Raw genomic sequence first — 13,576 nt, 5'->3', positions numbered from 1 at the left:
AGTGATTAATTACAGAGTGATTATTCACCCAATAAAAGAATCTCCTCTTTACCCAAATGTTGTTACTATGGAACTCAATTTTCCTTTCTACCACCCTAAGATTTAGTGTGCCCACTTACTATTCTGTCTCTAAAATTTTTATTCTCCCTATTCAAATTTGAGAATAAATGTTAATGAAGCAATCTGCCACTCCTTCTGCCCAAAGTGTTCTCAAAGACATTAAATAATATTCCCTGTTGCCCTTGGTGATTGGCCACATAACTAAAAATAAAAGGGAGGGGGGAAAGAAGGGTCAAAGAAGGAAGGAAAGGGAAAATGCACATAGTAGGAAAGGAAGGGCACAGGAAGGTAGAGGAAAAGGAAAATAGTGCCCTGTATGATCAAACAGAATTCCCATCTGGATAAAACTTTTCAAAAACCATTTAATCCAACCCTTCTTATTACGTTTGGAGACACTGAGGCACAGAGAGAGATGGGTCTCCACAGTGGAAGAGACAGGTTATGAACCCAGGATCCACTTTCTCAAATTTTCCTCTGCCTAGAATGCCTTTCATTCTGAACCACTGTCCCAATACCACCCTCTGCCGAGTTAATGTCTATTAATTTTGAAATCTCAGCTCAAACATACTTTCTGACAAGTCTTCCCTAACTTATCCCCTTCGTATCTGATCCAGGTTCCCCTAATGCACTCTCAGAGCACCTGCCAAGGTGTTTCTTCCCCAGTTCCCCATTCTCCACCCACCACCCCGGGCACATAATCGGCACTCCATAAACTCATGAGTCAATTAGCGAGGTGCAGACACGAAGCATGTGCTCTATGTGGGATGCCTTTCACTATAGCAAAGAAACATCTCCATACAATTCATTCATAAAGCAAGGGACAGAAATAGCTTCCATTCATGCATCTTTCAATAGGGAGATTCACACAGGACTCATTAAAGGAAACTTTTAATTGTGGCGTTTACTCCTGCAGAGTCAATGTAGCTCTTTCTCTCTAGTCAGCTCCTTCTTTCAAGGCAAGCCCTGCTAGAGAGGACAAGAACTAATAAGCAAATTCCATGAATTGTTCTAGTGCTTTATTTTTTTTCTAACTCTTGCTCTTATCACCCCAGACATACTTTATGTGGAACAAATTGGTTAAAACATAAAGTGAAAATTCACTTTCTCTTAGGCTCTGCACTGTGTCGTTATTGGGATATAAAAAGATCCATGTGGCTTAACTAAATCCAAAAAAAAAAATCCATCTCACACTGTCTTATCTTCAGCTCTAAAGTTTAAGCTCCTTGCTGAGAAATGTGAAGCAAGAGAACTGATATTAATTGAGTTCCTACTATACTCCAAGCACTCGGCAAGGAAATCTTCATCATTTATTCATTCAGGAAATACTTGGGTACCAGGCACTGTTCCAGGAACTGGGGAGACAGCAATGGAAAAATAATAACTCCTGTTATCATGGAGTTTTGTTGTTGTTGTTTGTTTGTTTTTAAGACAGGGTCACCCAGACTGGAGTGCAGTAGAGCAATCATGGATCACTGCAGCCTCAAACTCTTAGGCTCAAATGATCCTCCCATCTCAGCCTCCCGAGTAGCTGGGACTACAGGCACAATCGCATGTCTCGCCTTTTTTTTTTTTTTCATAGAGATGAGGTTTCTTTATGGTGTCCAGACTGGTCTCAAAACACCTGTCCTCAAATGATCCTCCCTCCTTGACCTCTCAAAGTGCTGGGATTACAGGTACAAGCCACCATGCCCAGCCTTCATCAGAGTTTTCAGACAGACAGGAAGCAAATAGACATATCACGTAACGTCAGACAGGAATTATGGCTATGAAGAGAAAGAAAGTAGGTTAAAGAATTCGGAGTGATGGGAGATATTTCAGGCTGGAGGGCAGGAAAGAACTCTTGCGGAGATGCCTCTGGAGGAGAGACTTGATTAATGTGAGCAAAAGGCTTGTGATTATTGGAAGCAAAACTGTTCCAGCCAGAGGAAGCAGCCAGCACAAAGGTCCTGAGGCAGGAAGATGCTTGGGAGGCTGGAGATGCAGGGAGGAGGCCAGCACACTGGGAGCACACAGAGCAAGGCAGCAAAAACCAGACAGATGGACAGAGAGGCAGACAAAGGTCAGATCGTGTAGCAGCACAAAGAATTTCAAACTCTATTCCCAATTTCATAACAACCCTTTGAAGGGTTTTGACTGAGGGCATGCGGCGATCTGACTTTCTTTATACATGGTTGTGTCTTATTTAGTCTTCAAAACTATCTTATGAGATAAGCAGCATTAACCTCACTTTACAGATGTAGGAAGTGGGAATGAGGGAGATTAAACATCTTGTCCCAGTTTATGCTGCTGGTAAATGGTAGATTTGTAATTCCAATTTAAAGTGGTGTGATTCCAAACCCCAGGCTCTTCACATCACCCCATGCCATCTGAGGACAGGAACTGTGTCTTGCATGACCCTGAAACATGATCAGAGTACCCAGCACGTGGCCACTGCCTGGTAAGTATTTTCTAAATGAACACGTAAGACTCAACTCAAACTCTGCCACATTCCTGCAATGCCTGGGCGTTTGGGTCATTGACATGGCAAATATGGAGAGTACAGGGATTTTTACAATCCGAAAGAGAATGGCAAAGAATTAAGATGTTTTGATCTGTGCTCTATTTTGGGCAATAATTACCCTTCCATGGAAAAACATAATTTTTTTTCAGTGATTCCATTTTTTACCCCACTTGATACATTATCTCTTCTACATAAAGAGTTCTGTGTGCACACACATGTCAATGCTGAAACAGACAATCATCTTGCCCTTTCTAATAGTCCAAGGGTCTGTTGGAAATGACATGCACTACAATTTAGCTGAGTGTTGAGTTTGCTCCTAAAGGCTATTCACATGCATATATCACGTCAAGAAGAGTAAACGTGAATGGATCCTATGCCTGTTCTCCTTCCTACACTCAAGTAACCATGTAGCAGCTCCTTTTTTTCACCCTTTCCCAGGGGTAAACTGAAAGACAAAAGACCATTTTCAGGTGAGTACCTATTATATACCCCTCTACTGACTCACAGCTCCCCACTGAATACCCCAAGGCTACTCCCTCGCAGCCATTCATACAATAAAGATGACTAAAGAAAGGAACTTGCATGTGCCAGCCTCTCCTCCCTGCTGAATGCGCTGGTGAGCAGAGCCTCAAGCCTGCCCTGGCTCACAGGAGCCTCTCAGGTTCCTCGGGTGGAAGAGGCCAGGCACATTCTCACGCAAATATGAAATAGAAGAAAGGCACTGAAGGAAGCAAACTAGAGGTTCTAAGAGCTTTCCAGCCTGACCTCTTCTGGGGTGGAGGCACAGAGGCTTCTCTGATGACTGGTGACAAAGGATGGGTGGACATTGAGGAGATGAAGGGGGGAAAGGAGCAGCATTCTAGGCTCGGAGCTTTCTCGGGGCTCTGAAAAGCACAGAATCAAAGGGTGCAGAAGGCTAGCGTGATGGGTCACAGGGTCAGGGAGGGGGCTGCGGGTGGGAGGCAGGGACTTTTAGGTTATGATCCTAACATCTCCTTTACGCCCCCAATACTCACAATACTGGGTGTTGACTCAGCCTCCATAGGAGATATCACAATGAGTGAGTGAAAACAGGCTCAGGAAATCCTCAGAGCTCCCAGGGTGTCTAGACACAGGGATTCTATAATCCTGTCAGGAAAGTGGGTGGGAGAGGGATTTGCAAAGAAAACCATTAACATCACTTCCCCAGGGCGAGGAACTCCATGTGAGGCTCTGGGGGAACCTGACTATGTGCAGTCGTTTACAGCCTGGGTCTCCTGGAGCCTATGAAATGAGAAGCAGTCATTAGCACAGCAAGCGGCCCTCATCCTTCCTTCTCGATAATAACACTGTCACCAGAGGATGGAAAATTACCCTGACGTCTCTGTATCTCCAAATTGCACTTCAGAGACAGACTGCGCAAGGCAAACAGACCCTGAGTGAAAACCTCCTGGCTAGACTTCCAAGCCAAGGCCTAATAAATAACCCTGAAATATACAAAGTGATGGCAGCTTTGCTCTGTGGCTCGTGGCTTCTGCCCTGGGAAGGACCATGAATTTCAGCGTCTGACAGATGGGGTCAGAAAGTGGAGTCTGCCCGGTGGGTTGAGGATCTGCAAATTAACCCCATGGTGGTGGTTTCAGAACAAGTGTGCCTGCTCAGGCAAAGACTAACCTCTAAGAAAGGTGCAGGCCCGGAGGTGAGGCCCCCTGGGCGTGAAAGAATCAACCCCAGTCCACAAAGTCCAGAGATGAGACATCCTGCCTGGAGGAGGGAGCCCTGTGCATCGCAGGATCAAAGAAGCCAAACCGGATCTTTAGTGGTGACCAAAAATGCTCATGAGGAGAAAGGCTGCATGGCATTAAGTGAACCCCATTGAAAGGTACAAAATTTTCACAGTCTGTATTTTTCTTTCTCTGTCAAAAACACCACGATTTGCCAAAGCACTTTAGCAATCATTTGTAAATTGGTCTGCCAGGGTCTCCATGAGAATGTTAAATGACAACAAGAAGAAATCAATATCTCATCGCTGACGCGGGGCTGGGCATTCAAGTGAAATACAAGATTCAAAGTACCGATAGAAGGATGCAAAGATGTTGATCTCCTGGGAAGAAAAAAGTTAAACAAAAGGTGACAAATGCCAAGCTAGAGAGACTCATCTAAATAGCTAATGCAAATAAATCCAACATAGACAGCTATAGATGTTGAAGCTTTTTTTTAAATTAGATTTCTTCAGGGATTACTGATAAGCATCACATCAAAAAAGATGATCAAGAATAAATTGGTTCTCAAGCAATGGCTGCAAAAAAAATTGTGATGTGAAAATAAACAAAATATTCCTAATGTGAATAATTTAAAAATATAAACAACTTTGGAAATAGGAAATTTACAGAGTTTACTACAAAATCTGTATCCTAGAAGAGGTATTGCATTTAGAGGTAGGAGGCTGCATATAGGAAACCAATAATTGTTAGCATTTATCAAGTATTAGTTATATGCCAGGTACATAACTAATAAGTGACTTTTTGTAAGTAGGTGGGTTTTTTGTGAACACTCAGTGAGCTCTACGGAGTATGTACATTTATAATCCTTATTTTGTAGATGAGGAAATTATGGCACAGAGAGGTTAACTATCTTATCCAAGATCACACAGCAAATCAGATCTAGGATTCCTGTCTCAGTTCCAGAGTTGTTGCTATTTGACTCTACTTTTTACAGGTGTCTATCCATTTGGCTTAGGAGAAAGGGAGTTTAAGGCGGACTAGCTACAGGTTCTCACTAGAACAAGAAAGAAATAGCTTAAGAGCTTTATCCAAATAAACTTTTTTTTCTGGGAAGAGAGAAGGTAGGCATCATTTTGGGTGTGGCCATCACCAAGGCTGAGTTTTGTTTTTGTTTTTGTTTTTGTTTTTCCCTTGATGCCTTTTCAGAGGCTTTAAGGTTCTGGCTGGAACTTCAAAGAGAATCCTGGGTTTTCTCTAAATACAGTTATATTTAGCAAAATAAATAAATAAACATGAATTGGGGAACAAGAGTCAGAACAATCACTTTCACATGTTTATCTCAAGCTGCTATAGGAAAAGAAAATTTAGCAAAGTAGTCATTTGAAATATTGTAAAATAATTACACAGCAACAAGCCAGAAAGCCAAAACATTTTCTTCTTTTTCAAGATATTCTGACTCCTTTTGCATTTCTACCTCTTGGAATAACAAACCATCCTCTCTTTTTATTTCTTTTCTGTTTTGGAAAAGCTGCAAAAACACCTCTCAAACTCATGCAAATTATCAGTGTGTCCTGAAATATTTTCCTGAAACATTGCAAAGGCTGGTAATCAGATCTTTCAAGAATAAAACCGGGCTTTTTTTTTCTTTTTGGCTTCTGGTCTTAAACCACCAACATGTTTTTCCTCCCAAATAAATACATGAATAGAATTCTCTTCCCAAACAACAAATGGATCATTTTCTTATTTTATTTTAGAAGGAAGATCTGGAGTCATTGTTGATGCAATTCAAGCCAACAGCTTCTACCAGTAAATGCCAATGGTCCTATTTTCTGTGCGTTTGATAGCCACGTTGCTTATTTATGGCTCTTTTATTATCCAGACCTGCTTGGCCGTGGATGAAGGCATTAAGTCAATTAATTGTGTTTGGATGCTGCAGGACTTGTGTTTTGTGAAGCAGCAGAGGATTGCAAGCTTGATTCTGAGGAAAGAGTCTCAGAGAGGGAGAAAGAGGATTAGATGGTTTTATGGGGAAAGCAGTGAAAGAGAGCCCACCGGCCAAGAGGCCCAGGTGTGAATTGAATGATGATGCAGAGAAGGCAAGGCAGCCAAAAGGAGCTGGCTCAGCTCAGTGGGATTCTTCCTCCCAGCCAGCAGATCAGGTCTCCCTCATGAGATCACAGCACACTCCCTCCTCCTCAGAGGTTTCTTTCTCTTTCTCTTTCTCTTCCCTTCTGTTTCCTTTACCATTCAGAAAGTCTTCTCCTTCACTCCTTCCCCTTTCTCTCACCTTCCCACCTCCTCTGTCTCTGTCTCCTTCTCTCCCATCTTCCTTTTATCTTGGATGCTTTACAGGACTCACTCCCTTTGGCTGGCAGGGAATTGATATGCAAGCTTTTGTTTTTTCAAGCTGTTTTTCTTTCCAAGAGACACAATACCTACCTTGTGTCATGTTCTCTTGTGTGTGACTAATGGTAACAGAACAGTTATAAGCTGTACATTTGTATTCTTAGAAAGCTTAAATTAGTAAGATTTTTAATATAACAATTGTATTAGCACAAATTGTTTGCTTCTAAAACATCACATGTGAAAGCAAATTAAATGGCTTAAATTATATATGTCCATTGACTACTAAACCATTAGAAAGTAGAGACTAGTAATTCTTAGTTCCAAAGGCTGCACGAATTCTGTTGCCCGAAAGTTTCTAAGATGACTGTCTTTGGCTTCTAAGAACAAAGGGCATCTGGGTGGGAGGAAATGGCAGATACCAAGACCAGTCATCTGCATCTGATTCCATTTCTAACATTCACTTTCTGTGCTGATTCTCTCTTGACATTTTGGATATAGCAATTAATATCAGTCATAAAATAAAAGGATTTAAAAACTATAGGTTTTCCCACAATTGAACTTTTACTGGGTGAATGAAGGAAGGAATGGATGGTAGAGGGATAGATGAATGGGTGATAGATGGCTGGCTGGATGGTGAACAGAGGGATGAATGGTGGGTGAATGAAGAAATGAATAAGATGAATGGTGGATAGATGGATGAATGGATGGTGGATGTGAATAGTCTCTTGGAGTCAAACCAAATCATCTGAGGAACATCAGCAACAAGTTTGCTCATTTCCAATTAAATGGGTGCCTGTTCTATGCAAGAGATCAAGGAAGTAGATGGATTTTTGTTTCTGTTTTTTGTTTTTTTAAATTTTTTTATTTCCATAGGTTATTGGGGAACAGGTGGTGTTTGGTTACATGAGTAAGTTGTTTAGTGGGGATTTGTGAGATTTTGGTGCACCTATCCCCCGAGCAGTATATACTGCACCTTATTTGTAGTCTTTTATCCCTCATCCCCTTCCCACCCTTTCTCCCTGAGTCCCCAAAGTCCATTGTGTCAATCTTATGCCTTTGCATCCTCATGGCTTATCTCCCACTTATTAGTGAGAACATATGATGTTTGGTTTTCCATTCCTGAGTTACTTCACTTAGAATAATAGTCTCCAGTCTCATTCAGGTCACTGTGAATGCCATTAATTCATTCCTTTTTATGGCTGAGTAGTATTCCATCATTCATTCATATATATATATATCACAGTTTCTTTCTCATTGATTGATGGGCATTTGGGTTGGTTCCACGTTTTTGCAATTGCAAATTTTGCTGCTATAGACATGCACGTGCAAGTATCTTTTTCATATAATGGATTATTTTAAACGAGGTAGATGTTTTGAGGCAAAGAAGGAGAAGATGTTGTCCATGCCCTCAAAAAAGTTGCAATCTAATTTGGAAATAAGACAAAATAGAAATAACAATACACATTTGATTAAAAATTATATGGCACAGATTGTTCAAAGGAAACTCAGTTGGAAAAATATGGGGGTGGGGAATTCCAAGTAAGAAATGGAGTATTCAGGGAAGGCCTCATGGAAGAGTCCTCAACCAAGCAAGAGTTTAAAGGACAGATTACTTTTGAACAAGTGGGAAAGAGGGGCCATTCCTAGGGAGAAACAAATAAAATTTGGTGGCATCAAGTCATTTCTCTTTTACAGATAGTCTCCCATTGTTTGTTCAAGGGTTTTGAGGAAGAAACATCAAAATTTTGTCTTTTCTTCAATTGTATGCTCTGCTGCTAACACAGTATCTTGCACAAATGAGGAGCTGAATTAATTCATAGTGAATGAGTGAGTTGAATGAATAAATGGAGAGCTATAGCCAAAGTCTCTACCCAGACTATAGTCCCTCCTTGGGATTCTCGGCATGAAATGAAGCTCAACCACACTCTAGCATGGGTTGTATTGGATTAGATTTTTCCTGCACAAAGAGCCCTGATAGCAACTTAAAATATGGATTGGGAGTAAGTTGACAAAATACAACTTGTACTTTGGCAATAATGGAGATAAACTAGTTTCTTCACATTTTTCTAAGAGGAACACTTTCATAGTTGAAATGAAAAGAAAAGGGCCAAAGGGGAAAACCAGAGCCAAGCTTTGACACAATCTTAATTAAATACCTTTACTCCCAGCTTTTTAGAAAAATCAAATCTAATAATATTTTGCCCATCGATTGTTCTTCAAGAGGATAATAACAAATCACTCCACTGGCTTTAGCCTTGCAATCAGCAGTGTGCAGTAATTTAATTAGCTGATGTGCCGTATCAGTAGTTTAGAGACTGCAGTTGTCTACTCTCTGAACTACATGGGAAGCTCGATTGGGAAGTGTTATGTCCTCTAAAGGTGAATGTCCTGGCCAACGGGTGGCTCGGGGAGTTTGCTAATGAGTTTTCTTTTTTTTTTGAGACAGGTCTTGCTATGTTTCCCAGGGTGGAGTGCAATGACGCAATCATGGCTCACTTGCAACCTCTACTTCCTGGGCTCAAGAAATTCTCCTACCTCTATCTCCTGAGTAGTTGGGACTACACAGGCACATGTCACCATCCCTGGCTATTTTTTAAAAAAATTTTATAGAGATGGGGGGGGTCTCACTATGTTGCCCAGGCTGGTCTCGAACTCCTAGACTCAAGCAATCCTCCCATCTCGGCCTCCCAAAGTGTTGGGATTATAAGCATGAGCCACCATGCCCATTCTATCTATTTTAACAACCCCATCTCCTATTCTGACTCTCTTTATTCCCTCTTCCCTTGCTATGTTTATGCTTTATTTTTTTCCATTAGCATATATTATTATACAACATAGCTATATAGTAGTTGTCAGTCATCTCCCATGAGAGTAAATGGGGTGAGAACCTTGTCACTTGCTAGTCATACTCACTATGACTACTTTATCTTTGCCTGAGGCTAGAACAGTGCCAGGCACACAGAAGGCACTCAATATTTCTTTAAGAATGAGAAAATAAATTTATTGGGTTTTTGCTTTGCATATTTAGCCCTCAAAGAGCTAAGCTGCAAGCAAGAACTCCAACAAGACTTATTGTTTATTGAATACCCATTATGTGTGAGGCACTATGTTAATCACCTTACATTTATTAACTCATCTAATCCTCATGACACTGTGAAGTAGATACTATTATTACCCCTTTTATAGGTGAGCAGACTAATGAAGTCAGCCTGCTGGGCCTTGGGTTGTCAGAGAGAGATTCTGTATGAGGGCAATTATATTTAGGGCTATCCCCTTGGCAGCCTGTGTATGTTGAAAGTAAAGAAACCACTTTCATGATGATGATGACCTTGATGATGATGATGACCTTGATGATTATGATGACAACAACAATGATGATGATGATGACAATGGTGGTGATGATGACATTGATGACGACAACGATGATGACGACGATGATGACGACAGTGATGATGATGAGCTGATATATGAAGTACTAACCATGTGCTGGGCAGTACAGTGCAGTGCCCAGCACACGGTAAGTGCTGTGATATTTATTTAATCTGTACTGAAGCCTTAAAAAGTAGATGCTGATATTATCTTCAGACTATAGATAAGGAAAATGAGCATGAGATAAGTTAAATATCTTGTTTAAGGTCACACAGCTACCAAGCGTCACAGTCTGGCTCCAGGGCCATGTAGAAATGCAAATGCCATCAAAGCAAAAAAAATAAAAAGGAAAAAGGAAGTCCAAACAGAAGAGGATTCCAGAACTAGAGTCCACATCAACCTCGCGGATCCACAAGCTGGGACTCAGCAGATGCCCTCATCAGAGTGGAGTTATAAAGAATCCAGAGGCAAAGGCATTCTTTTTCCCTGAATAGACTTATACAATATTTACAGAAAACTGCTCATTGAAGAGACCATTAAAAGTGGAATCTCTTACCAAAAAGGATTTTTATACCTAATAATCACTAGATAAGTGAAAAAATTCATGCTCCATGGAGCTAAAAACACTCTCCCTAAGGGATGGAAGAAGCGGTCTCTAAAATAATAAAGGACATGTTGGATAATCAGTATACTAAATAATTTACACAAAAAAACACAAAAGGGCCCAGTTCCTTGCACTTACCTGAAGGATTTTTGTTGTTTTTGAATAAGGTTGTTTTACTTGCTTCTAGGTTATTTCTTTTTCCACTTGAACTGCCTCAAAAAGAGAACTTCAAAAGGGAAAGTTACTGGGAATGGAATTCAGTAATATTTAGGAAGAAGTGAAATTAAATATTATTTGATGCCACAATTCGTGGCTGTCCACACATAAGTTCCTGGCAGGGAGCTCACTTAGCTAAGCTTCAGGAAGAATATTCAATGGGTTTGTGAATTCTACAAACACACCATCATCACTCACTCACTCACTCTTACAATGTGGGTAGGACTCAGGGACAGGAGAGAAATAACCAAAGTCTGAGTTCTCTAGAAGCTTCCAGAGTAAAGACCAGAGCCTCCAGCTTTCCTATCACTTTTCTTCAGCCAACTAGAGTCTTAATAATTTAAACATTAATAGTTATTATTTGTTGAGCACTTTAATGAGCCAAGAACTATACTAAGTGCTTTCTGGTTATTATATCTTTTAAATTCTCACAATAAGCTCATGAGAGAGATAAAGGAATTAAGGCTAGAAAGGTGAGCGGCATTTACCCCAGCCTCCTAGCTAGTATGAGGTATGGCTGAGATTTGAACTGTGGCAGATCTCACTCCAGAGCCTGTACTGTCAGCCACCCCACGGTAGTGGTTAAGAACACTTTTGGAGTAGATTTGGCTCTAGACAGAGCTAAGTTCAATTCCTACCTCTAAACCTCACAGAATGAGGCCAGTTGAGAAATGGTTCCTCCAAATGAAAAGGTGGGCTCTTTGATCAGAAGAGGAAGTGGTGGGAGAAGAAACAGATTCAAACCAGCAGCTGTCATTTACACGTGCACGGATTTGTTTAGGAGGTCACTTTTCTCCTCACAGCCGGCAACGACATGATGGAATATTGATGCGTAGTCAAGGAACGCTGTCCAGATGTGACTGCCTTCTGAGAACCTGGGAATTAAGAGAGATAATTTCAAGGTACAAGAACCCTGAAGACAAGCCACATGCAATTCAGTGATGCCCAAGGCCACCTCTGCACTGGAAAGAGTGGTTTGTCACCTGTCATCTCGAGTATCAGCTGAAATGTCATCTCATAGGGCACTAGAATAGAAAATGCTAGGCAGGGCAAGGTCAGCTGCAAGGTCTTTTTTTCATTTTCCTTTTTGAAAGGAGTCCAGCTTACTGTCTTAGGTTGGGGTCCCCAGAAGCAAACCCTGAGGCAACTATTTAAGTGCAAGTTGCTTATTTGGTAGGCGATTCCAGGAAACCAGGAGGAAAGGGAAGCCAACACAGCATGTTCATGGGTAGGCTCTTGCTGGAGGCATTTAGGGTTCAACCCTGCTCAGGACCTCCAGGGGACAATGTAGAGTGTGCCTCAGAGTCCAGGTACTTCTTCACCACCTCCCATCCATCACATCTTGAGGCTTGATCCCAGGGGCAGCTCCTTGACGTTTCTGGTCCATCCTGCAGTTAGGCTGAGAATACTCAGCTGTCCAAAGAAACCTCCCAGGGAAAGAAGTAGAGGGAATTGCAGTCAGAAGCCACCTGGCTGGTGTGCATGGAGATTGGAGGTGCCAGGGGAGGAGGGCTAGGCACCAACAGTGCCTGCCATGGGTGCAGAAAACTGTTTCTCTACTGGGAGAAAGGTGATAGCCTCTGTCAGTGAGAAGCTGAAGAAGCTACTTGGCTTCAACCAATTGTTGGCCATGCAAGAATGTGGACCCATTATTCGAGAGAAACTATAAATCTAAATTGTATTAGAAATCCCTAGATTTTCAAATGTCTTGGTAGCAAATTGAAAAATTTTAAAATACTGCAGGTTACACAAGCTCATGTGCTGGTCCCGGTTTGTAGCTTCTGATATAAGAGATCCTGATGCCATTGCTCAGTGTTGGTAATGCACTTGTTCCTTTCTTGAAAGGGCCTTCCAGCTGCCACCTCACAAGCCCTTCATCACATCCCAGGGAAGAACTCATTTTCTGAGTGAGGTTACTGCAGAGAACACATCTCAGAGTTGTCCCACCCGAGAGGTAGAATTCAAGGTGAAGGACTTTGCTGAAGGCATCACAGCTAGTTTGTGATACTAGGGTCTCCCAGCTGTCATCTTTTCTGACGATCCACCTGATAGTTTTATGATGATGCCACCTCTTTCAGGTGAGCCTTATCAGAAGTGGCTGCCTTAGATCAGGGCCTCTAGAGAGACAATGTTTTCCCCCTCTTTTCCCACCTACCATACAGAGATAGAAATTTCTCAAGGGTGAATAGCAGCCATTTGATCTTATTTCTCTAATAACTTTCACACTAGGAAATTCTGTTCTCAACAGCCTTTCAACAGCATCCTAAAATGTAGAGTTTAACGGTAGACATGAGAACAATAAAAATGACTGTGGCAATAAAAGTGATTCTCTAAACACCCACAGACCACTTTGCACCTCTTTAAACTTCCTGAGAGGTCATAATCAGGGAATGAGGACCAGACTCATTCATTCATTCAGCAGGTAATTACTAGTGCTGAATGCCAGGCATGGTTCTAGGTGCTGAGGGTGAACCAACAAGCTCCGTTCTCTCATTCACAAACAACTTCTTCAGGGGAACACATACCCACATTGGAGAAGTTGAGAATGCAGCTCCAGCTTGACTTGAAAGAGCTGGGGTGCCTCCTTGACCAGATGAGGGTAACGCTCCTGACTTGCCCACCTTACAGATGTGTGTTGAAGTCAGATGAGGCCACAGGTGTGGAAGGAGTTGGGAAACTGAAGGACTCTTCAAGTTAAGGCATGTTTATTACTTGCCTTGTCTGTCCCTTTGGCCTTTCCCATGTGGAGGGGAACAATTGCATCTTGGGATCACACAG

At 41.7% G+C, this 13,576-nt stretch overlaps 1 long non-coding RNA gene across 1 annotated transcript in view; it reads left to right on the top strand.

Annotated features, from left to right (window-relative positions):
- The first annotated feature begins 3,717 nt into the window (after nucleotides 1–3,717).
- Nucleotides 3,718–13,576, top strand: part of LOC134729357 (uncharacterized) — a 36,784-nt gene continuing 26,925 nt past the window's right edge. The window contains exon 1 of the long non-coding RNA XR_010110360.1: nucleotides 3,718–4,421. This is a non-coding gene — a long non-coding RNA (uncharacterized LOC134729357). The remainder of the gene's footprint in view (nucleotides 4,422–13,576) is intronic.

The sequence above is a fragment of the Pan paniscus genome, chromosome 18 (genome assembly GCF_029289425.2).
Source record: "Pan paniscus chromosome 18, NHGRI_mPanPan1-v2.0_pri, whole genome shotgun sequence".
Lineage (NCBI taxonomy): Eukaryota > Metazoa > Chordata > Mammalia > Primates > Hominidae > Pan > Pan paniscus.
This window is presented reverse-complemented; position numbering and strand designations above follow the sequence as displayed.